This window comes from Thunnus thynnus, chromosome 4, assembly GCF_963924715.1.
Source record: "Thunnus thynnus chromosome 4, fThuThy2.1, whole genome shotgun sequence".
Taxonomy (NCBI): domain Eukaryota; kingdom Metazoa; phylum Chordata; class Actinopteri; order Scombriformes; family Scombridae; genus Thunnus; species Thunnus thynnus.
Genome location: NC_089520.1, coordinates 16915268 through 16941065, shown reverse-complemented (window position 1 = coordinate 16941065; position 25798 = coordinate 16915268). Strand labels below are relative to the sequence as shown.

The 25798-nt window shown below is 40.1% G+C and overlaps 1 protein-coding gene across 4 annotated transcripts in view; it reads right to left on the bottom strand.

Moving 5' to 3' along the window:
- foxj3 (forkhead box J3) overlaps window positions 1–21765 on the bottom strand; it is an 80488-nt gene extending 58723 nt beyond the window's left edge. For all 4 annotated transcript variants that reach the window (XM_067586992.1, XM_067586994.1, XM_067586995.1 and 1 more), the window contains exon 1: window positions 21491–21765. The gene's annotated coding sequence lies outside the window, so the exon portion shown is untranslated. The remainder of the gene's footprint in view (window positions 1–21490) is intronic.
- Window positions 21766–25798: the final 4033 nt, after the last annotated feature.

Genomic DNA, 25798 nt, shown 5'->3' with positions numbered 1-25798 from the left:
CCACCCGGCATAAATCTATGACCTTTCCCCTGAGTGATAATGCAGTCTGCACTGGAAGTTGCACAACAACACGGCACAGAACAAATTAGAGGGATTAGAAGTCACAGGTCAGTAGTTTCATATTTTCTTGGTGCTCCATCTTCTGCTTTACTAAGATATTGTAGCTGAACAGACAGCTCTGCCAGTATCAGGTTTTAACCTCCAGACTCATTCACTATCACACAATGACACATCAACATGTACATGCAAACACAAAGCCAAGTGGGATATAGTAGGGTGGGATTCACAGATGAACTCACAATACGATGATAATATCAAGATATTCTTCCCACGATAACGATATATCACAACAAAGGCAATTCTGCGATACACGATATATATCACAAAGAAATAATCAAATATATATCACAATATTTGTAACTGAAGAAAGAAAAAATATTTCAAAGAGCAGGAAATAGTCAATAATGTACAATTTTTAACAGTACATTTGTTTCACTGAAAAGAAATGCCGCCAAGTATAAATATCAGAACACTGATAACTGTAGCTTCAGTATAAATATCACAACAGTGACCACGTTTACATGCACAAAATACTGTTTTTACCCTTATTCCAAAAATGACAATATTCCTACTAAGCTGTTTACATGGCTAATGAAAATGAATATTCCACTAATATTCCTGTTTACATGCAGCCGTGCCTACTCCGTCTATCACGTCAAAATATGGAAAAATGGAACGGTTGGAGCCATTTTTGCCATTTTGCTTCTTTGCATCAAAATCAATACTTGGCACCGGTGTATCGATAACATATTGCAAGTGGAAATATCGCAATATGTTGCAATATGGATTTTTTTGTCCCACTCCTAGAATATAGCACGACTGATCAACCGTCTGCTCAATCAATTAAATCACATACGTGCAGAGACGGTTACAATAGAAACCGTCTAAGCAGTGTTGCAGGACACAATATGAAGACACTCCAATCAGCTGTTGAATTTAACCAGTGCTGTCTTACGTCACTAGGAATCGTCTGTGTTTATACAAGCTAATAAATTCCTTGGGCATTCTCCAGATGACTTCCGTGGTAATTTTGGAGAAGCTTGTTTTCGTCTACTGCTGATAAAGAAGAGAAAAGTTGAGTAAAATATGAGACTGAGGCCTGCTACAGCACAGTATGACAGACCAGAAATTTGTTTACACGTGGAACGGACAGCTGTCGCTGTCTATACCTGTTCTCTTCACCCTGTTCGGTCCACATCATTTCAATTAATTTGGTTTCCTGGAGACAATGTTGCTATTTATCTATTTATCTGGGTGTGGATGGGGGAGAGGTAGCAGCAGTCATTGTTGGTTTAAGCTCTGCAGTGAAAATACCTCCTGGCAAAAAAAAAAGGATTCATCACTATGAGGTTACTGCCTTACAAGAGCCACAATAGGTCAACATAAATCCAGAGGATTACACATAATAACAGCAGAAACGTGAGTTAGGCCGTGAATCAAAAGTTGTTGGCTTTCAGTTCTTAACTGACAAGACAAGATTTGGTTGCAATTCAAAAACAGTGACACTAAACCACTAATGCCTCTGAAAAGGAGATATCAGGCAAATGATGGATTTGCTCCTGGCATTATCTGGGCACAAGTCACAAATGAGCAAGCCAGCAACACGTGCCATCCTGATACAGCAGAGAAACGAAGATACATACAAATCATGACAAATTTAAACTTGATATATATCTATCATCCAACACAATTTATGGCCTTGAATTACACATCTCTTATGTACATTGATTTTGGTCAGATTCTAGAAAAAAGTAAGAAAAAATGCTTCAGGTGTTGAAGAAAAACTACAATTTTTAGATTTATCAGAGAACACCACACTGCTATAGAATAGCAGCTATTTGAAAAATGAAAACATTACTGAAAAGTGTTACGGTTTATCATTTACACTCCTTATCTTACACTTACCAAAATCAAACCAGATAGATACTGGCTATTTCGCACCAGCACATGGATGCACCATGTTATCAGACTTTTCTTATCAGATGTATTGGGCAATATGCAAAACACTAAGACTACATGCAGGGGCCTAGATTATTAAAAAGTTGCAAGTGTGTAGAAAAAGGAAAAGATTGCTAGTTGGCTAAATCCTAACACTGAACTGTATTAGATCTATCATTTTAAACAACAAATATTACACATTCTCAACCTAAATTTCAATATTACTTACAATGAAACTAATGCTGTTTCTCAGTTTGTTGTAAACAACACGAGTAACCCTTGACTTCATTTACCACTCAGCACGCATGTTTACTGAGAATGAGCAATACTCAACCTGTTAGTCAGTTTGTGACAAGTAAAGGCCAAAGCATCCTCAGACAGCCTGAGGAACTCCGATGACGTCCCCACCCAGCACTCCCATTGATAGCCCAGCCCATCAGAAGTAACACAGGAATTCCCTTCAGTGTGAAGACGCAGCCAGGCAACAATCTAAGAGTTTTGTCTGACAGCAGCCTGGAGCAGAAGGAGATACTGTAGTAATATTGTGAAATTGGTTGTGGTGTTTCCAATGGGGAACCTCTAATTTCAGAGGAAGAAGGTGTCGACGCTGTGTGGGCAGCTGACATTTAATTTCTGCTCTAGCATTATTTTGGCCACGATGGGTCAACGGCCTCACTATCAGCTTGTGAAATTGGTTGATTCTGGCATCTGTTTAGTCAGTTAATATCAAATATGTCAGAACATTCATGAGAGACACTGATCACTTTATTGTCTCATTTAATATCAGATGCTGACTTTTTGACGGCAAAGAGCTTTTTTGAGAGACTCGGGTATTTTACCTGTATATCAACCACAGGAACCTTGGTCCAACTTAAGTTTCCAGACCTCCAAAAGTCCCTGCTGTCAGTGTGGGAAGTTTATATTTCTGTTTGTGGTGTGAGAAATACGCCACAAACAAAAGCCTCAGACTACAAGTGTGTATAGCATTCATTCTGACAGCAACAAAACACGGGTTGTCACTTTCATTAATATTAGGACTAGTGATACCAATTAAATTATTTTAATGTTGCTGATGAACAGTTATTTAGCTGACTAGTTTAAAAAAGAAGAGTAAATAAGCAAAGAGCAGCATGTGTGAGAAATGAAACTTAACTGTATTTGACAATTGCTTCAATCTGATTATGTACTAAACACTCAGCAGATCCTCTCTATGTTGAGGATGGATGTCTAGTCTTTCTAGGGTTTTCTCTTTCAGCCTCTGCACATCTCCTTTCCAATATGTCGCACAACATTACATTACAACTCTCTGTTGTGTCAGACAAAGCTTTTTAATCCATTATCGGTGTAATTTGCCTAATCCTCATGAGTTAGTTCTTCACTTTTAGATCCTGAGGCTTATAGTTTCTGGGTCAAAATGGACCACAAGTCTTACTACTGTGCCCCATGAATAGTTATAGAGGGTTAAAGACCCCTTGACATATTGTAGGTGTCAGCTTATGTGAAGTGGCTGTTAACCTCCAATCGATCTGCAGAGCTCATCAAAAGTCTTGAGTGCTTTACATTATTGGATGGAGACCGAGGCCAACGCATCCCAACATTGACTGGGGATTTAATTCTTTATGAGTGAATAAAATCACATTTACAAAGCTATTGGACAGCCCGGCACAGACTAATGGGGTTTATGACACACTTCACGGACTGCAGCGTTGATGACAGGTGAAATATTCCTGCTGCATCCTCACGTTAGTCAAGGAACCCATGTCCACAGCACCTTATCCAACCATCTTCATAACTCACGTCTAGTAGGGAAGGGTAAGAAAACTTCTGTAGAAACACTATGAGTCAACGTTCCACTGTGAATCAACTGAGTTTTCTTCAATTCTGTGATTTTATCTTGAAATTAGTAGTGTGATCCTTCTTATCAAGAGGTACGGTCACTCAAAACGTCTTTTGTAGTGATAGGTAGGGATGGGTATCAAGAACCGGTGCTAAATTGGTACCGGTTCCTGACTGGTCAGTACCAAAATATTGATAAGCTCCTGGACAAACAGCACTGCTATCGGTATTTATGTTGTTATGTTAATTCATTCTAACATAGCTGACATAGGTGTTGGAAATGCACCTTAATGCTGGTTGCCAATGCCCGGAGGAAGAGAGGCCTTGCCCGGGCTTGTCAGGCTCCGAGATGACGTTATCCTCTGCCTTCTGCTTAGGTGCTGAGTTTACAGCTCATAGCAACTTAATACAAAATAGTCTCTGACTTTTGTTTGTCAAGAAGTATCTAGTGTTGGCAAAAACTGTTGCCAATACCATGACATCACCATGTCATATCACCATGACATCACTACCGCTAAGGAGATAGCACTCATTAGCTCAGAGGGCTAACTTTGCTTGTTTACTATATAACATGAATGTCGCCGCCCTTGACAAATCCACTGGTTGAAGAGTAGGTAGAGTTTCAGTCAGCCAAGATTTTCTTTGGATGAGTACAGCACTAATCGTTATAAAAATAAGTGTAGTTATTAACTTAGGACACAGTGCTGGTTTTAAGCACTTCTAATTAAATATGTCATAAATAAATAACTGTTGTATCTTTTCACATTTTTTCATGTCATGTCTTTATTTTTTGCATCAAATTATGGAGTGCAGTATCAATAAGAGTATCATTAAGAGTAGTATCAGTACCAATAAGCAGTATCGGTATCAATAAAATCCTAACAATACCCATCCCTAGTGATAGGTTAACATGTTACCTACTTGTAGAAAACTGTAAAATGTAAACACAGATCTTCGGATTACATTAACAAGTGTTTTAGGATGCTAAACTTTTAACAGAATCCATTCAAAAGCCTCATTACATTTGCAAACAGTGATGATGATCATGCACTGAGGTTTTTTTTTTGTTGTTTTTTTTTTTTTTTTTTTTTTTCACACCACGTCTTGCTGGTGTAAAAGATAAGGCTAATTAACGTGGCACCATTTGCATCTTTACCTCAGTGTTTCAGCGGCGAAGAGAAGAGAGCAGCCACAGCAGGCTAATGAATGTTTGATTTGAAAGAGAAGACTTCCTGTCACTTCCAACAATCCTGACATAACCCTCTCCTAAACCCCTTAAATTCTCGTGCTCTGCTATCTGGCACGGCTGTCAGAGTCTCACCTTTTCCCCCACCTTCCCTCTCTCCACTTTAAATTCCTGAGTTCATCCCCCCCCTCCTCCCTCCTCGCTCCCCACTACCACCACCACCACCACCACCACCACCACCACACAGGCTGCGCTCATTACAGCGGATTTGCATGTCTGCTCCGGAGCCGTATGAGAGGAGATGAAACAGAACTCCCAGTGGCTGCCTCTGCAGAGCTTCACTCATCTGACAGAAAGAGCTCCACTTTGGGCCCCAGACACAGCCAGTAAACAAATGCAGGCTTCTTAAAGGGGCCATACGCATGCACACACATACAAACAAACAAACAAACACAAAGATACTGCCCCGGAAAGAATTTACGCTGCACAGTATTCAGTTTAAATTTATCAATATGCAGGAAACAAATTGAAACACAGAAGTCTACCTTCCAGTGCATTGCTTCCCTCCCTGCATGTTACCAATCAAGCCTGCTCAGCTGAGAAGGATGAGACCACAAGTCATGTTACTGTCTCATCAGTCAGCAATCCTTCTGAGATCCCACCCAGGACCAATGACCATCTATTTCATTTGCATATCTTGGTCTCTAAACCCGTCCTTATGATTTTATTTCAGCAAATTTGTGAGACAGCCGGGTGATAATTCAGTAATTTTTTTCCACTTTACTTTATAATAGTATCAAGACCAAATTCTCAAGTTGAGATCATTTCAGTTTTAACAAACTCTGTCTTACCATGCAATCTTAAATACTTGAGAGCTTTTTTAAGTCTAGGATATTGGGGGTTTTTTGTACAATATTAGCGCTGTTGTGATCAGACGACAAGTCCATTACTCAACTGATTTAACTGCCAACAATTCTTGGGCTTTCCTGCTGGTCCCAGCTTCTGAAATTTGAGGATCTGCTTTTCTCTATTTTATATCATTGTAACTTATAGGGGACATTTCACGCTGTATGTGATTTTCTGTCATTTATGTACTGTTATGGTGTTGTATGTCTATGTTAAAAGGTAGAGTCAGTGATTCTAGAGAGAGATTGCTCAATACACTTTTTGTCAAATTCAGCGAATATCTCCTCACGGTCTGCTAGCTGTCTGTTCTGTGTGCGTCAGGGATGGAAGTTTTGGTTAAAACTGGTGTTCATACACAGCTTGCCATGGCAAGGTGCATCCATGAATTTGGGGAGGCAGACCTTCTGAAGGAGCATGAAGGGAGGGGTGTATTTGTTTGGGTGTTTAGTTCAAATATCAACAGCCGTTTCCCAGAATGACCGACTCGACCTTCAAACACAGTCAAAGTTCCAAAACATGAAGTAAACGTATGTAAAAATACTGCCTTCAAGTCAAAAGCTCGGGCTTCAGCCTGCTCTGAATGCTTAGTTTGCAAAGTTATCGCTACTTCCTCCTTGTGATGACATCATATTGTTTGTGCATACCCGCTGTCATGAGACAGATGCGTAGGAGAGGGACGAATGAATCAAAACGTTGCAAACAAACCCTTGCACACTGTCTAACTTGCAATGACTATCACTGCACCGCAAGTTAGACAGTATGCAAGAGTTCATTTGCAACTTTGATCTAAGAAAGGGGAAAAGAAATGCGAGGGGCTGCATAAAAGCCAGTATCAGATAAATAGGGAGTTTTTTGAACTGTAAATCATGCAAAAATATTCCAGTAGAGCCCCAGAATATATACAAAGACGTAGAAATGTCCATGATGACTGTTCTATGTGTTTTGGACTGTTGGTCAGACAAAACAAGCAACTTAAAGATATTACCTTGAATGAATTGGGGTTTTTTTGTTTGTTTGTTTGTTTTTTTACCATTTTCTGATCTTTTTATCGACTTAACTATTTTAATCAAAAAAATATTTGCAGATTAATTGATCATGAAAATAAGCATTATTTGGAGCCTTACGGGAAACTGTTATACTTAAACCCAATCATGTGATTTTGAATATATAATGAACATTGTAACATTAGAAATAATGCTCTCATCTCATAATTATTGTGATAATAATTGTGTCCATATCCACCCTTCTCTGGATCCCTGTCAGTGTTTCCCCTATATTCATTTAGCAGCAGCGCATTGCTAAAATTTCAGACGATCATTAATATCAACGAGCTACTAATGATTTTCACTCGCACACTGTGCAACACCCTACGTTATTGTGGATTTTCTTTAGTCATCCTCCCTCTCTTCGTTCTTCAAAGGCAATAAGGCAGTGCGTGTGTGTGTAAATGTGTGCGTGTAGTTGCGTGAGCGCAGAGGGCGAGCGGCAGAAACATGACGTGAATGCGAGCGGAGCAGAGGAAAAGTTTAGCAGTAAGTTGTCAATCTGACAGTAAATGTACAGTACAGACTGTTTGTCAGTTACTAAATGCTGCAGCTCCTCAAGACAAAGAAAATACACACCTATTGAAGGGGGTTAGCCCCGAAGTTAGCAACAACGCGTTAGCTTAACTTGACCAGGCTCACTGAAGGTGGACTGACTTTTAAGGTGGACCAGCAATTCTCATTTTAGTGTCAATCTCAGCAGCTGTTTAACAGAGAACGGAGAAATGTCTGACTGATGAGTCTCTCTCTTGAGTTTTTCATATGTCCTCTGCATATGACAACAACACAGTCAACCTAGGGGAAACACTGCCTGTGTTTCCTCTTTTTCTCTCTGCACTGACTGTCAAATAAAGGCAAAAAGCCAAAAGAAAATAATCTTTAAAAAGAAAGGGGGGGGGGGCATATCACCATATCACAGGCCTCTAGTTTTAACAGCAGAGGGAAGACGGGGTTTCATCACAGTTCACAGGATTTGTAGCTGTTAATATGACTAACCTCTATGAACTACAGCAATCTACACCGTGCTCTACTCGCATGTGGTTTAACTGTAAAAACACTAAAACCACAAAATTCCTGAAAGAATGACTGACTGGCTGTTTGGAGTCACTGGTTGGAGTGAGACGGGCGTTTCAGACTCATCATCTTCATTTTTAGTAAAAGTTGGTAAAATAGCATTTTACAATGCACAAATGCATAAACTAACTCATTTTGATACTACCATTCATTCCTTAACCACTGCAAATTTTAACCACAAACACAAATAGCGTGTCAGCTTCTTGGTCAGCAGTGAGTAATTGTCACACACAAAAAAAAAAATAGCAAAACCACAATAAAAGGGAATAAAAGTCCAAGTTTTGTTCTTGGTCCACTTCAAATGAGGTGCTCTTGTTCAGGATGACTCACTTGGTGAAAGTGGTGCATCATGTGCCATGAGACATGAGTCACTGTGAAAGAGAAGGGCAGAGAGACCTATGCCGCTGACCTGACCTGTATTGTTCCCCAATGACCACAGACCTCACTTTTAGTAAAGCAGCACTAACCCTTACTGAACTGCAAACTATGGAAGATAAAGGTCACTCAGAAAACATGTTTTATGTGTCATATTTCATGTCCATATTTTATTCATTTACTTTAAATCAACAAACACATCCTGCTGCTATGAACGGTCTAATTGTGCTGTTGGAAATGCATTTATTGCCTCATCGACGAGGAAATTCCTACTCCGAACACTATGACTCATAAGGATATGACTGCTTACTAAGTGGATAAATAAAATAAAGAGAAATCAAAAATGAGAACTTGGACAGTATTTTTGATTCAAGACTTTCAGATCCATATTCTCAGAAAGTTGCATCATTAGGATGAGAATATATATATATATATATATTTACAGATGATAGAAAACAACTTCATCACTACTAACACACTCTATTTGGACACTGAATATTTGAAGATATAATAACATGATTATTACCCCAACACAAACCCAGAGGTTGTCCACTGTGCTGCCTAAAATTAAATGATCTTTTAACACAATATTCTACCAGAAAAGTGTCCAGACGAATAACAAGGTGTAGGGTGTAGGGGTCAACCGGTTATCGAGCTGGCCGATTATTTGATCTGATTATTCAGCATTTTTACAATTATCTGAATCTTTATTTTTTTATCTAATTGCTGATAAAATAAATTAATTTAAAAATGTCCTATTTTGGCTCTGATGTAGCCGCCTCTCTCTGTCTGTAGCTGTAGTCACCACTCTGTGGTCTCGAGCAATGTCTCGCCCACGGCGCTGTCTGATTGGTTACACGTCACGAGTAACAGCCTATTGACACTGAAGGCTGCTGTGCCACAGACGGGCACAGAGGACGCATTTGTAGACTGGAGGAGCTCCAGTGAGCGAGAGCAGAGCTGGGTTTCGAAGGTCAGGCAGCATGTTTTGCTAAAGTTGCAGTAAACATCACAATCTTATGATTATATGATGCCCAGTTTCCCAGTTGCACCACTGAAAATGCACTTTGTTGCAGTGACATACAGTCAACTACAACGAGATAATAGAGTTTACTTATGTAGCGATAGCTATATCTTTGAGTAACGTTGGTGCCAGTGCAACTGGAACTTATTTTAGCTACTATATTGTGAAAGTAACATTACTTGCCCGTATGAGTTGGTGTTTTTACATGTTATAAGTAGCGGATGGTCATAATAACGTAAGCTAATGTTGAGTCTCGTAGAGCTAACTTGAATGCGATAGGGAACGTCAACAAGTTAATTTGTTGATCCATAATTTAGCCAGCTGACTAGCAAAAAAAATGATAGGATATAACGTATTTCTTACATGTCACTTACCAGGGGCCGGTCATACTCTCAGTCTCAACCCACAACTACTAGTAACGTTACTGCAGTGTGTCCTGAAGCCGTCTCTGACTCTGTTTCTTGTGGAGAGGTGCAGGATATTGTTGTAAGAGACTTTAGATGTAAGGGAACTGCATCTGGGGCCTGTTAATCCATACATGGAGTGCATGGATGGTGTACAGTTGTCACTTCTATTGCTATTGTACATATTCAGCTATAGTAATCATTAGTAATGAAATATCCTAGTTTTGAATGACAGGATCCCTGCTATCTCATGTTGTTAATATATAACATTTAAATAACAAACCAACTAAAGGTTTTCCAAAGCTATTTTGCTGTAATAAATGAAGCATAATCATGCGTTAAACATATGTCAGCCTGCGGCCCCACTTTTAACTCTCTCTCTCTCTCTTTCTCTAAACCCTCATTGCAGATGAACGCACTAAAGCAAAGGTCTAAAAGCGCAGTTTGGGAGTATTACACTCAGCCAACACCAGGGAAGGCAGTCTGCAACACATGCAAAGAAGGTCACTGGAGAGCACGCTGAGCAACTCTGCTTTCTGCACCACAATCTGGTGCTGCTGAGCTGGGACTACTAATTGAGACTCGGATTTCAGTACAAATTTAAGTTTTGCTAGTTTTATTTATTTTTACTTTATAAAACTTTGGGGGAGCTATTTATTTATTTATTTATTTAAAATTTCAGTTAACTTTATGAGAAATGCTGCTTGGAGATTGCTGCACTTTTTTTTTTTTAAAATAATGTTGAAAAGCTGTGTTTTAATTAAACATATGCTCAAAAGGCATTTCAACAAAGTTTTGTGCTGGAGTTTGTGTTATTCTAAACTTTGACACCAAGATTTTAATTTTTACTACAAATGTATATCGCTTCCAAATATCGGTCACCTTGATTACTAATAATCAGTATCGGCCCTGAAAAAAACATATCAGTCAACCTCTAGTAGGGTGTATCATAAATTAATATAAATACAAATGAACACACTTGATACCTCTTGACTGAATGTCGAGGTGTCTGTGAAACCACAAAAAATAAATGTGTTCGCTGCCATTCAGAAATGAGAGTTCAGCGTTTTACCTTGAAAGCTTTTTTTGTTTGGGTTGAACTTTCCCAGATTCAAAGGTGGCAGCGGTCGTGGTTGGGGTGGCACTGACGTCATAAGAATCCTACTGCTACCACAACATATAGCTTATAACCAAACATGCAACTCCCACAAACTCAAATGGGACTTTTTTTATTAGGGCACTTTTTCTGATTTATGTCATAAGTTAAACCTACTGTATTACAAAAGGATTATAGTTTGTCGGCTGTTCCTGTTTAACAACAAAAGCAATTTCTTGTTCAAGCTGTCATTATTATTTTTATGCAGTACGTCTGACAGATTAGCAATTGCTGCAATGTATGGACAGAGCAGCCACAGTGTTTATTATGGCTCAAGATATGATAAAAAAGTAAAAACATACATTATTTTAATCTCTACTTTAGGCTGATGTCATAATAGGCTGAGTGCCACTAAAAGTAGAGTATGTTGCACGTTGTAGTCTAATCATAGTAAATCAAACTATCACAGCCAGAAGCTAACGCATACATAAAATGAAGCGTACAACATTTCACATCAGGCCTATGGCGCTCTCTCCAAATGTGTCTTCAAAACACGAAATAAATCTCGACGTGTCAGATCAGATGTTGATTTGGCGATGACGGATGATTCCAGTCAAGAGGCGCGAGAGCTGTCACTGTCATTTGCAGCTACAATATATCTAGTTATATTAAGTTATTTTATATCATTAGCAGTTGCGTTTATTAAATATAATTAATGTCTGTGTATGTGTTCACTGTGCAGCTTTTGGTGACTTCTATGACCTCTCCTTGAAATGCATTCAAAATGTTAATTAAAATTCATTGTTGCAGCTTGTTCCGGCTTTATTTGCATGTCCTGTGACTCCTGTGAGATCAGTGGTTCCATGACAAATTATGTGTAGTGCCAAAGAAAATTTTTGGGTGTGACCAGATTTGCGCAGGAACCATGACCAGAAAAAGTGAACTGGCACCATCGCCACCAGTGTCTACCCTGCCTTTTGGTTCAGTAGCAATATTCTAGTAAAGCACACAGGCAGCAAACACAAGGACATGCCACTGCAGCAGACTGAGCATCTAGTATACAGGTGATAACGTAGGTGTGCCATTGGAAAATTTCACGCTTGGGCTTTATAGAGAGACCAGGAGGGTATTCACTGAAAGCAAAATGTTTGATAAAACAAAAAAGGGAAATCAAAATGCCAGAGTGGTGGTCAAAGTGGTTCACCACTGTGACTTCTTAAAAAGAAGCAAAAACATGACAAAATTCATTGGAGAAAAGACAAGATAAAAAAGAGGTTTCAAAAAGGCAGTCATTTCGGATGACTAAATAGGGATTATCAGGCATAAACCCAAGCAGCAATCAGCATTAACCAAAGTCTTGATAATGTGTTCCTCTCCAATTATAGTCACTTTTGTCAGAGCATCATTTTGATTTTCTTTGACTGGACTCGCACAAAAAGACAGAAATCGGAGCACTGTGAGCTGCCTGCAGAACTTAGCTGGAGTGTGGCCGGGCTGTACAGTGCACATTAAGTCATTAAAGTCCCCATGCTCGTAGTCCCTCCCTTACCCCCCACTGTACACACCAGTAACCCCCCCCAGCACTAAGCCTTTCAGACCAAACGCTGCTCTGCCTTCTACATCTTAATAAGAGGAGGGAAACTAGAAGGGAAGTGAAGGCATGGCAGTCTTTTAGAGGAAGCCGAATAAATGACTGAACACACACCCTGGGGCGGGCATGCCGGGGGGTTTCCAGGAGGTCGGAGCGAGCGGGGCCAATCGTGTCAAGACGAAGGCGGCAGACTAAAACAAAACTGACATATCAAAGCAGCCAAGCCTTGTAGAAGGGAAAAGAGCAGCCAAGACACCGCATTCAACTGCACAGCTTGTTTCTGCTTCAATGAGAGACAACACGACTAAAAAACAGCAATTAGCGATTAAAGTGGAAATTCCATCCGCTGCAAAGCGGCATCTTTTTCCAATCAAAAACCAGCTCAAACCATCAAACCATCTGAGGGATCCTATGGCCTTTGATCCCATCCTTGTTTTCTTTTCAGAGGTAGGCAAACTGTAAACCAGGCATTTGGGAGATTGCTTCTGTACCCAAACTTTTATCTTCTGTCCTAATCCATATAATATTAAGAGCAACTGTTCAAACTTTACCGTGACAGTAGAGCCAAGACTCTATCATTACTAAAACAAACTGACTAGGCCTCCAGGCTACTTTCACTGATTCATGTAGATAAACGCTTTGTCTACACGTACAAACCATAATCTCTGACAACCTGGATAAACTGGGAATGTGAAATATAAAAGCACACAAATATTGCAGGATTACAAGAGCCCTTAAATGAGTTATATTTTTAAATTGGCTTGATGAGAGCCAGTGCGGCCTTAAACTCAGTTTGCTTCTAATGAGATATCAAAGCTCAACTGTTTACTATGTATCTTCTTTCCTTGTGATAATGAAGGGAATCCTCTGAGGTGGCTGCCATGCTGACACAGCCTTTAGGTGCTTAAATCCAAAAATGGGTGCATTAAGTGCATTTTAATTGACTTATATTTACCCACAGTATTGTCTTGCAAATAAAAAAAAAGATCTTCTGGCACTCCTAGAAGACTTAAAAAGTAGGTCACTCAGTCTCCTGTGAGTCATAGATTTTGGCAGGGGACCAAGAAGAGCAGGTATGGGAGAGAAAGAGTGCAAGCTGAGAGGAGCCTAATGTTATGCTGATACTGTTTCATCAGTATTATAAAAAGGTAATCAAGTTTACTTGTAACTCTGCGCATTTTATGACACAATGTGATATTAAGTTTAGGGAATTAAAACCAGAAAACTGGAATGTTACACACTTAACTGTATGCGATGTCATAAATTTAGACACGTAAAATTATGTTGTAGTCAGGCCTCTTGAGGAACATTTAAGCCTAGTAACTGCATGCAAACTCCTCTACAGTCTTTTCATCCCAACATATAAATTTCCTTCAGTAACGCAGAGTGATTTCTCAGATTGCAGGTGCAGCCTCACTCCTTTCCAGAGCCGAGGCCCCGGGCTTTCCTCCCAGGGCCACAGGCACCTTGGCAGAGTGGCTGACTTGTGGGGTCAGAGCTGAGCCTGAGATTTCCTAACAGTTTTTTTTTTTTTTTTTTTTTTTTTGAAGGAGGTGACTTAGCCTGGTCGAACCCGTCAGGCACACAGCCACCTAGGGACAACCACGTTTTGATGTGCACATCTCAGGTCCTGTGACCAACACACAGATACTTTCTTAATAACATTGAGCAACTGGCACAGACCACGTCGCATTAGCCACTGAGCCCCTCCTCCAGCTAACCTCTCCGCCCTCTCATTCATCCACCCTGAGGGAGAGGCATGCAGGCCAGAGGAAGTATGACTCATCTAAGTAACAAGATGCATTCTTCAGAATTCTCTACAGACGTGTTGTTTGCTAAGTGAAGAGCACAGGAGAGTATGGCGCGGAGAGAGGTAAAGTAAAAGAAGCGCGGACACAAAATAAAACAATAATCAAGAGACAGACTATGTGTGAGAGCAAGAAAGAGAGATGGGGTGGTAATGATGGGGCAAGAGCGAGTCATCACTTGTGTGGGTTCTCTGGTCCACGCAGTTCAGCATTTCCTCCAACTCCAGCGAGTGAATCCTTGGCTTCTATTAGGGGTTTTCTGAATCACAGATGGAGACTCCAAGTACTACATCAAAAGCTAATCCATCAGGTTTCACACAGAAAAAAAAGGGGGCAAATGACGACAACAGAGAGAGGTTTTGACGTGCGATTCTGCTGAGCATGCAGAGGACTGTGAGGCACAGGCAAGAGGTATGAAGAAAAGCGTTAAATCATCGGGTCTAACAGATCCACCACAGCTCCTTCCCAACTAATACCACATCTGCAAAACTTGGCACTCGCCCCTACAGATCATGAGCTTCACACACCACATCACACACAGTCTCCAACTTCTACATAAAGCTATTTCTGGACCGGCCCACATTAACATTGTCTGAAATCACAAAACAAATGGAGAAAATACACACAGACTTCAGGTCTGATCAACCGACACGAGGCTGTTGAAACGCGCCCTGTCTTGTGATTCCATGATAAATGATCAATCTCCTGCGAGTTTACTGTCAGCAGAAGATAAACTTGAGTGATGTGGCAGTAAAACACATCCTGAGACTCCACTATTTAACCTTACAAAGCAGTCTTAGGACTGTGGACTTAATTAAACCTGACCCCGTCTGACTCTCCTCTCCGAGTCTGCAGACTGACGTTCAGACATGTGAGAAATTCTTCACTGTTGCTGAACAATGAACACACACACACACACAGTACTCACTGTAAAAAGTGCACCAATAAACCTATGATATCCAACATCAACTTGCATCACACTTATTTAACGAATACTAATACTGTTGAAGTTAACAAGCAAGTACTAATTCACTTGGACTCTTGGGCGTATAGTGACACTCCTGGGCTGTAAATTTGTGGCTGACAAGACAACTCTCCTATCTCTTTGAGTCAAGAGTCATTATGTCTGTAACAGTCATGAACTCCAGACAACATGCATTGTTTATTCGGGCTCGTACACACGCACCAACCACCACCCCACAGTGAGATTACGATATTCAATCACGTCTGGTTTGTGGCGGACGCTTCGTTTGTCGCTGCCATGACATGACCTTTCAATTGTCATGTCATGCATATAGTCCACAGTAGGGAGCTGAAGGTAACATCAGGGTATATTATTTTATTAAAATGTAATTTCTTGAAGAGGTTTTGGTGAAGCTCAGGAGCTGTTGCCCTCATTTCTATGATCTGTCATAAATAACAGCTCTGTGGTTGCTCATACACAAGACAAGGCTGAGTAGTTTCGCAAGTTGTTGGTGCTACCATTCTCCATTCAAACATCTCTTCTTAATTAATACTGTCTCTAGATTATTCTGCCGTTTTCCCTGGAAGTGAATTATGTATTTGCCACAGGAGCCACTGTAACGATTAAAACAGTTACCAAGTACTATGATGAAAGCTCTGTTCTTATTACTTAAGCTGTGTCAGCTTAGTAAGCTCTTCTTCCTGCACGCAGCTCGAAAGTCTCCTAAGAGTATGAATCATACAAGCATATCAATTACTTTTACTGAGTAACAAACAAAAAAAAAAAAAGCTTAAGAGAAATATGCCGATTCTGAGGGCCTATCAAAACTCAAGGACAAAGCATACAATATGATTAATTATTAAAGTCTTCAAGACATACAAAAGTCAAGTCAGTCTTATTCATTTAGGACTCTTAGCACCTGACTAAGTAAAATCTCAAATGACACATACGTATACTGAATTCACTCTTAAATCGTCTTTGTTTTACATCCCATTAAGCACCACATTAACTGCCCTTAAATGGAGTTGATTTGTAGGCCCTGATTTCATTTGTGCATGTGCACTAGAACCGCCTAAGACGTTATCTTTTTTTTTTTTTTTTACATAAACACTTATGCTAATATACTTCCGCTGTGAATGTAATACAAAGATAAGATCAAATTGAATATTTGCAATAAACTTGCCACAAACTTTATCAATCTTTTTTGCTACCATGTGGCTGGAATGAGTCACAGAAACCGCCATGCACTACAGGAGCACGGCGGCGGCGCGGCCCCCCCCCCTCAACACCACCACCACCACCACCACCATTTTCTCCTACACTTTCTAAACTTACCCAGCAAGCTCTAGTGTGGGTAGGTACAGTAGTTCCCCTGTAGATCGAAGTGCCCTGATTAGTCAGAATGGGGAAATAAATGGCTAAACACTTTCAGATAAAACATGCATCTGAGCAAATGTGCCAATAACGTTAGGCAACGAACCAGTTAAATTAAACATCACATGATTCCCTAACTGATTCAAGTCCACATCCAATTCCAACCCAGGACATGGATTGGAGCATATAGGACTAGTTCGCTGACGGATTCAGCAGACTGGGAGGGGGTGGGATGAGGAGAACTAGGCAGTGTATTGCTGGATGAATAAAAAATGAAAGTGTAGTGCTTCAGTAAATTCGCTCTCTCCATCCCGTGAGGAGGGTGGGTGGGGGTGACGGTGGAGTAGGGGCTCGTTTGAAAACTGAACCAGTGCTGCATTCCCACATCCACCCGTATCCAGCGAGGGGCTCTTTAAAAATTCATTAATTTACAGCAAAAATAGATTAAAGCACCCAGCTGAGCAAAACTCAAAATTTGGCTCCTGAATAACATTAATGATAAAACATCTCCCTCAAGCCCAGGGGGTTTTGCCTGAAGAAAGAGTGCTGGCTTTTTTCACCTTACAGCACCTTGAGAATAATTTATTTTCAATCATTACTAAAATGATGCATTTCTAATAGTCATTTTTAATTATGCTTTTCTTCAGATGAAAAAAAAAAGAAAAAAAGAGCTGAGCAAAAACCTGCAAAAACTAATTAAAATCCATCCAAGGATCTGACATTCCCATGATGCCATGCCAATGTCATTCTATTCACTATTTGATATCTCAGCTACAGAGACTCAATGACAGCTGCTCCAGGCCCCAAAAAACGCCTATAACTGCAGTCACAGTAATTGCTCTGGCCAGCACTAAATGAGGTTCACTTAAGTGCAATTATCCCCCTCTGATCTCTCACATAAAGAGACTTCTTTAACATGGAGAAGTGGGCTCACACAATGTGACTGCAAACAAGATTCAAATTGGAATCAGGGAGGCATTTCCAGCAGATGAATGGCTTCATAGCTCATCTGCATTCTAGTGATGCACAGCGTTGCTAATGAAGACTGAACCAGTCCCTCCTCACCAACACGGCTTCCATGAGAGCAAAACTTCACACTGGATATGTGGGGGAGAGTGTGTGCGCGTGTGTGAGGGGGGGGGGGTTTATTTCAAAACTGTCCTGTCATATGGACTCAGCTGCATTAGAGGACGGCCTCGCCTCCGTGTAGTGTAAGCAGCTGTTGAAAAGAAAAAGGAAAATCCGTTTTTTGTTTTTTTTTGGGGGGGGGGAGAAAGAAACTCCAACCTAAAATAACTTTGCATTTCTGAGCAGAGAAGAACTGAAACAAGCCCATTTTGGATGGAAGCAATTTACTATCTACATTGAGTGCTATATCTGCAATATGCAGTATCAGGTTTTGCTTCTGCTATCAATACTGTGGCCATAATTAATTTTATCATTCAATATTAATATAAATTGTCGCTGACAACTACATTGTTTTTATTTTGCACTGCCACATACATGTCTATAGCTGTACTGTGTAAGTAGCAACCTAAATATTTTATTGTATTTTTTATTTTATCTTTTACTCTTTATTCATTTTATTTTTTATTTATTGTACATAGTATTTAGATTTGACTAAGAAATGTCTTTCTCTACCCTGTTTCTGTTTCATCTGCTTCAAGGATTTCCTTCAAGATCAATAAAGTTCTTTTTCTTATTTATTCAGATTCAAACCAAAAATAAGTCATCATAAAAATACTAAAACACAGGCCTTTGACCAACAGCATCACCACTACACCGTGCCAAAAAAATATACCAGCATCCTCATGAATAAATTGCCATCTGCCAATCGCCTAACACAATAGGTTTTCAGCCTGAGGGGTAAGATGTGGCGGTCTAATAGGGGTTGCTACAGAGGGTACCTGTTGGGTGCTGTCCAACTACACAGGGTGGTGAGGGAGGGAAGGGGGGGTGGGGGGGGTAGGCTGTGATGGGCATTCATGTTGCCACAGGCTCAACTACCACCAGGAGTCTGATAACTGCATCTCACGGATGGCCATTTGAATAATCACTTCAACAAGGGGAGAAATTAAAAAGCCTCTCAGTGAGTCGGGGCTAGGCACAGGGCCACATACTGAATTCCAAATGAGGTGCTGGTATTCAAAAAAGTAGAAACCCGTTCTAAATTCACACTGCTCTACTGGCTTGCTGACCCTTGACATCTATCCAAATTAGTCACATATTAAGTCATTATTCTATTTAATCTACTAAATTAAACGCCATCACCCCCCCCGCTGAACATTATCCGTGGCACAATGATGAAATATCAACATAGTTATTCTATATAATCCTTGTCTTCGACAAATGATGATAAAGGCTTTTTTTTTTCAGATGGATGAATATGCCGCCACGTCTGTACACAAAAAAACAAGAAGACCTTGGAGGTGTAGATGCCATGTTTTTAAGCCATTAGGCAATAGACTTTTCAAAGACCACTGCAGACTAAAAACCACCACTAAAGAGAAACTGCATCACATCCTCCCATTCACACTTATCACTTACTGTCAGAATAAACAGATGCGTAATTGTCTCTATACTTTCTTCACAACTGAAGAATTTATCAGAACCTCAAGGTTGATTGAAAAAAAAATAAACTATCAACAAGAAGTCACAAATTCTGCTCGGCGCAATCGCAGGTGAAACAGCAAAGACAAATCGTCAAATATCTGAAAATGTCTGTGCAGTAAATCGCCCAAGAAATATGCAAAAACAGGAACCTCGTGCCCCTTGCCACAACATCTTTTTTTTTTCCTTTTGCCACATCTTAACCACACTGCTTATGAACTGATAAGCTCAGATAGATGGAACAGCAATGCTCTAAATACCAAATATGCCGTGATTCTGCATGCAATATGTAAAAAGCACACACTTTATCTACACACTTCGTCTATTCTTTATCAGCCAAGCCAGCAAACAACAGCAAAACGTCACTTCTGCTGCCTACAGTATACCAATTATATCACTGCTTTATTATACATAGTTGCTCACAAAAGCAAAACTCTCTCTAAAAATCTGCTTTTTTTATGAATGGCATCAAAGTCCAAAGTATTTGTAATGCAGGGGTTAACATCTGTCAGTGTCAAGACTGAGCTGAGGACACTGCAATGAGATGGCAATTAACAGTAAACTGCACATGGAGCCTCGTAAGTATCAGTTCTTGAAAATCAATCAGAATATCAGAAAGTGGCGAGACAATTAACAGAATAAGACAAATGCTCATATGCATTGCTAGATAAAATATGTTAAATGAAACTACAGGTTCTGCTTACCTGGCTGGAGTAACATCAAAACTTAAACACCATGTGTCATCTATAGCTGCATGCACAGATAGCTTCAATCCAGACAGCCCGCTGTAGGCCTGCTATTTAAAGGATGGGTGATTAAGAAGCAAACCAGGTCTGACCTTTGATTGTGGGTGCTGACTAACACTATGGGCATTTTGTTGGTTGAAGCATAAGGTCTGGCAAGGGTTGGGATGTTCGTGGGGAATTTTATAATGTTTTGTTTTAGTCATAAATTCACCCTTTTGATGCTCACTTTATGGCAAAATAAACTAAAGTATGGGAGTATCATCTAATAAATTTCACCTCGTTGCACCTCGATCATTAAAATAACACCGTGACTTCATTGATAAAAACTTGCACAAGTTGACAGCGGGGGGAGTTCAGTCATCCATCCTCAAATAAAAAAAAAGGCCGTAAAGGATAAAGCAAGGACACTGTTTTGTACACAGCTGCACGCAAATGCCACAGAGGTTTAAAGTCGTAGCATTAACTAATAAAGTGTCTGCCCTATTGCGATCACACACACCAACTGGTGAAACATCAAAGCAAAGAGAAGCAATGCCCTGAGAAATGTCTTGCACACAGGACCTCATATCTAGCTGCAACACCATTTGTGCCAAGGGTACATACACCACCAGAGGCAAAAAAGACAGCCCCCGAGATCAAATTCAGCGGTACAAAATTCACCTGAAAACATGCTTTGCACTTGTTGAGTGTCCAGCCAACATGACAAACCTCCGCCTTCTCGCACAGGTCGACTAGTTTTACATAGAAGGATCTTTTTTTTTTTCTGGAGGAATGTATTAGCCGCCTGAGAAACAGACGATTGACAGACGAGAAAACACACTGCAACAGCTGTGAGTCAAATACCATCGGTGCACGCAGAAAAGCCAAATGACACTGGGCTCTCTCTCTCTCTCTCTCTCTCTCTCTCTCTCTCTCTCACACACACACACACACACACACACACACACACACACACTTCATGCTGGACACACAGCGTCTCACATACCGAACAGCTAGCTAACGATAGCTGTTGGAGGGCTGGGATATAGGTCATTATATCCACCTAAGGCGAGGAAAAACCCAACACACACACCTAGTCCTGGCCCAGGAGAAAGCACTGACAACGCTCAGCTAAAGTTAGCCGGCAACCAAAACTGGCTAGCTAGCTGTCAAAGTTGCCCCTGTCAGTTGTCACCGGTTGCACGTCGGTGCTAGCGAGGCTAACGCAAGAGCTGTCAACTTGGGAGAGTTATACAGCAACACCGACCGGGGGTGTACTAACACCGACCGTAGGGGAAACACTGACTGGCTCTTCCCCCCCCCCAGCACGCCCCGCCACAGCGAGCGGAAAGCCGTGTGTGTCAGGGCCTGTTCACCGGGCTCAATCCCCAGAACTTCAGTGCAGCTCACTTCCCCGTTAAAGTCGTCCATTTCGTGGGCCTTAGTTCAACTTCCATGCCCGTGTAGCTCACTTACTCTGGGAGAAAGCTGCTGTGACGGCGGCTCTCTGTAAATCCTCACGGTAGTTTCAGAGTAACTGCCCCCTCCCCTTCCTTCCACCTCCTCTTCTACAGCTATCGGGGGGACCCCCGGGAGTGTCCTGTGCTCTTGACGTGTATTGTCCTGTGCAAAGACCCGCTGTAGCCGTAGCTTCGCCGGTGTGCCTGCGGTGCCGTGGCGTCCCTCCTCAGCTTCTCTCCGCCTTCTCCCGTTCGCCTTTCTCTCGGCAGCCGAGCCAACATCCGGGACTCTCCCCCCCCTCCCTCCTCTCGTTTGGGTTAAATGCCCGGAACTACTTTCACATACGACAACGCACATGAAGACTTTTTCTGTCCCTCTCACCTCACCAACCCTGCCGCCACAGAAACTAGCGCGCGGTATAACGCAAGCCCGCAGTGGAGATAGCAGCCGGGGTTGCGCCCACACGTGAACTATCAATCACTTAATCAATAAACCAACTGCATTGTGAGTGATTGTGACCCAAAGTGCCTTCTAGCGTAAGATATAGCTTATTAAGTGAAGGATTGGAAAAGACACAATAAAAGAAGTCAGCATCGCAGCATAAAAGCAGCAGAAAGTAGAAGATAATCCACACGGGAGCCAGTTTCTGATAAGTCACCGTTTATAAAGGGCTTTATAAGTTGAAACTAAAGGCTTTATTAATGAGTAATAAATCATTTACTAGTTTAAAGCCAAGAGCAACTTTTAGGTTGCCAGGTTGTGGAAAATTCCTCTTGGTCGGTGTTTATCTTTCCTGTTTAATGCAGTTTTATGTGTTAATGGTAAATGCTAATCCATTAATAAATACATGTGAGGTTCACACTTTCTAGGTTTTTTCCCCCAGAAAGATAGTATCCTGTTGGATGACACACACAAGCTGGCAACCTCAAAAAGTTGTTCTTATTAATGGCTCATTACCAATAAAACAGTTATTTATTAGGAAGCCATTAGTTGCAAATTACAAACCCCTTATAAAGGTTGCCTTATTGGAAAGTGGTACTTTAAAATATATATCTTATGGCCCCCATTTTGTCAATATTCTTTATATGCTGATGTTAGGCACTAGAAATGTTACTGCCTTTGACAATGGTAGAAACAGCATGTATAAAAGATTTATTGCACAATTTGTTCCATAGACCACTGTTATGTGGATATTTTTATGTCTCCGCAACACTGCGTAACTAAAAAAAGAGACTACCTCAAAAATAATTGTCTCTAGTCTCTCAAGCAATTATTTATTTGTTCGCTTTCAATGCAGTAATATGTCCCAGAGTTTCCTACACTATGATCTAAATGCTGTTTCAAAATCCTGATGCTGACATACTGAATTATTTCATTCATTATTTTTTGTGTGGTCATATTTCAATGCAGTAAAGTATAAAAATTATTTGCATTCACCTTTTAAAAACCCACCATGTCTAAATGCTCATTGTAAAATCTAAACTGCACTTCAGATTACTTAATAAACCTCTAAATTCTCAGAGGGAAATTACTAAGGACGCACTGGTACTAAGTAGTCGAATGAGTGCATGATGACCTTGGTCTTAACTGTTCTTTCTTACCTCATTTAATGGTATATTTGAATTTAGTGTCTGCATCATATTTCATTATTACTGTGATATTTATTATAACCCCCCCCCCCCCACCACCACCACCACCACCACTCCCCACACCCCCCTCCATATCTCTGTATGTACAAGATGTGGTTTATGTCAAGAAGACTGATAGACATGAGTATATCTGTCAAAGAATGGAAATATGTTATTGGTAAGATTTTAAAAGAATTCTGTATGGTTTTACTAAATTGGTTGTAATTTCACTCCACTTATATGACTCAACTTAAGTTTCAGTTAGTGTATTAGTGTATAAAGTCAAAAACCAGAGAACATTGGTATCTTGAAAAAGGCTCTCAGTGGAAAACAATAATCCAGAAAAATATTATCCTATATTTAAAAAAACAACACATCTCTTTACAATGTTTTTATTTTATGGGTAACTATAAACTATACTAAATATTCTCCAATCAGATGTCTATAGTTTGCACCAAACACTGACTTTTGACCAGTGTTTGATTTTATGCATCATTTCCAACCAAACAGAAAACAACCTAAAACTATTTCAAGTGCTTCAAGTGCAAGACACAAAGGATTCCAGGTAGATGGGTTTATTCAAACCTGAACCAGCTCTTACTTTACTTCCTTTAACTGGTCTTTAAGAAGTAGTTTAACAAAGGCTATTTCTATAAACATAACATCATCTATATCAACAAAATGTGCCGAAACTGATCACAGGTTAATCAATACAATCAACAAGCAGTATTATGAACTACAGTCTCCTGTTCAAATGTTGTGATTGTCTATTCAGCGGTGCAACAGCGCCCCTTGTTGGTTGATAACAGGGACTGCTGTTAATAAATCCTGAAAATGTGCTACAGTGTGGTTAAATTAAACAAGTTTCTTTACAGGCATCGATCGTGCTGATTATGTGAGAAACTAACAAGGGTTTATAAAATTTGTCTGAAGGTTATTTAAACCATAAATTCCCAATCAGTCTCAGGACAACAATTTCCCCCCATTAACTTGTGAAAAAATTGCAAATTCATGAGAATGTTGCATTTTTAGATCAAATGTTAACACAACTTATCAAGTAATAAAATTTAAATTATTTAGATACATATTTAAAAAGCCAAAAGTAGAAAGAAAGAAAGTTAATAATAATTTCTTCTTTTAGCTGCCTGGTGCAGAATTTGGTTTTCCAAATGCACCTTTGTAAATCAAATAGAAATTTGACAACCAACAGTAGTTCTTTTGGTTTATAATTATGAATTATGAAATTAAATGAGGTTTTTTGTAAACTCTGTAGTTTCTGGGAATGACAGAAGAAATTACATAAGACTTTACTTGATATTTCAAAGTTATTCAGTATAATGTTGCTTTTCATTTTGTAAAAAGAAAATTGAAATTGGATTATCCCTGTCTTCCTTCAAGGTAGAAAACTCACCAAAAACTCACAGATGTTTGATGCAAATTATAAGGAAAACAATGTGCAATGGAGCATGCACCCAGATCCAACCAGCATCTCTGAGAAAGTTCCTAATATTTAAAACTATTCAATAAAAGAATCTAATGAGGTCCAGATACTCCAGAACAGCATCAAACCATCAAGTTTCTCTATTGTGACACTTTGCTGAGTCAGTGGGAGAGTCCAGACCAAAAGATCCCCTTTTACAGAAATCCCCCTTCTACCCTCTTGGTGATGCAAATGTTTCACAAAGTCTGACACATCATATGAAAGTGAGAAAGTAACTGAAAGTAACTGACGCACTATACTGCCTCAACACCATTTACCTCAAAGATGCCATGAGCGGCAGAGGTATCACTGCTTAAAGCCACTGGTAGCACTGACAGTAAAAGACCAAAGAATCCAGCTGGTGTCAGGATCTGCAGTTGCAGTTCCAAGCCACAGAGTTGCAATATGCAAATGGACATCAAACTTCTGTAATGTATATATGGTTGAGTTGTGCGCCATTTGGATGGTTTTAGAGTGGGTTGAACAAGCCAAACGTAACAGAGCTTTGATCTGTAGTGACTCAGCATCTGCTCTGTACAGCCTAAAGCTAGATAAATCCAGTAATCGTCAAGACTTACTATTTTGAAATAATGGAAGTACACTCATGAGTAATAAAACAAGACAGTGTGGTCACAGTCATTTGGGTTCCTGCGCACATAGGCATTATGGGTGATGAAAGACTGGACAGACTAGCCAAACAAGCTGTTAGAAAAGAAAACATAAAAACCATAATTAAACTTTCAAAATCAGAGGGAAATGGTATTGCATGGAAGAAAATCAGTAAAGAGTGGCAGCAGCACTGGGATCAAGAGACAAGAAGAAGACAACTACATGCAATACAAAATAGAGTGGATACAGAGAGAAGCAGGGGAGGAAATAGAAAAGAGGAGGTAGTAATGACCAGACTAAGAAGAAGACACAGTAATCTGAACAGGATTCTCCACATTATAGGGAAGCATCCAAATGTACTTTGTGAACATTGTCAGGTAGCAGAAACAGTAGAGCATGAACTTTTTAACTGCAAGAAATATACCTCAGAAAGAAAGGATATTATGGAGGGAATGAGGAGATCAGGGCTGACAAGAGCAGGTGTAAACTGGGCATACTGGAGTTTAGTGGAAGTGAACAAGATAGGAAGTGTCTAGTCAGCTTTCTCAAGAGAACAGGATTGATTGGAAAAATCTGACAAAGCGGACTCTGTAGGAGTTAACTAAC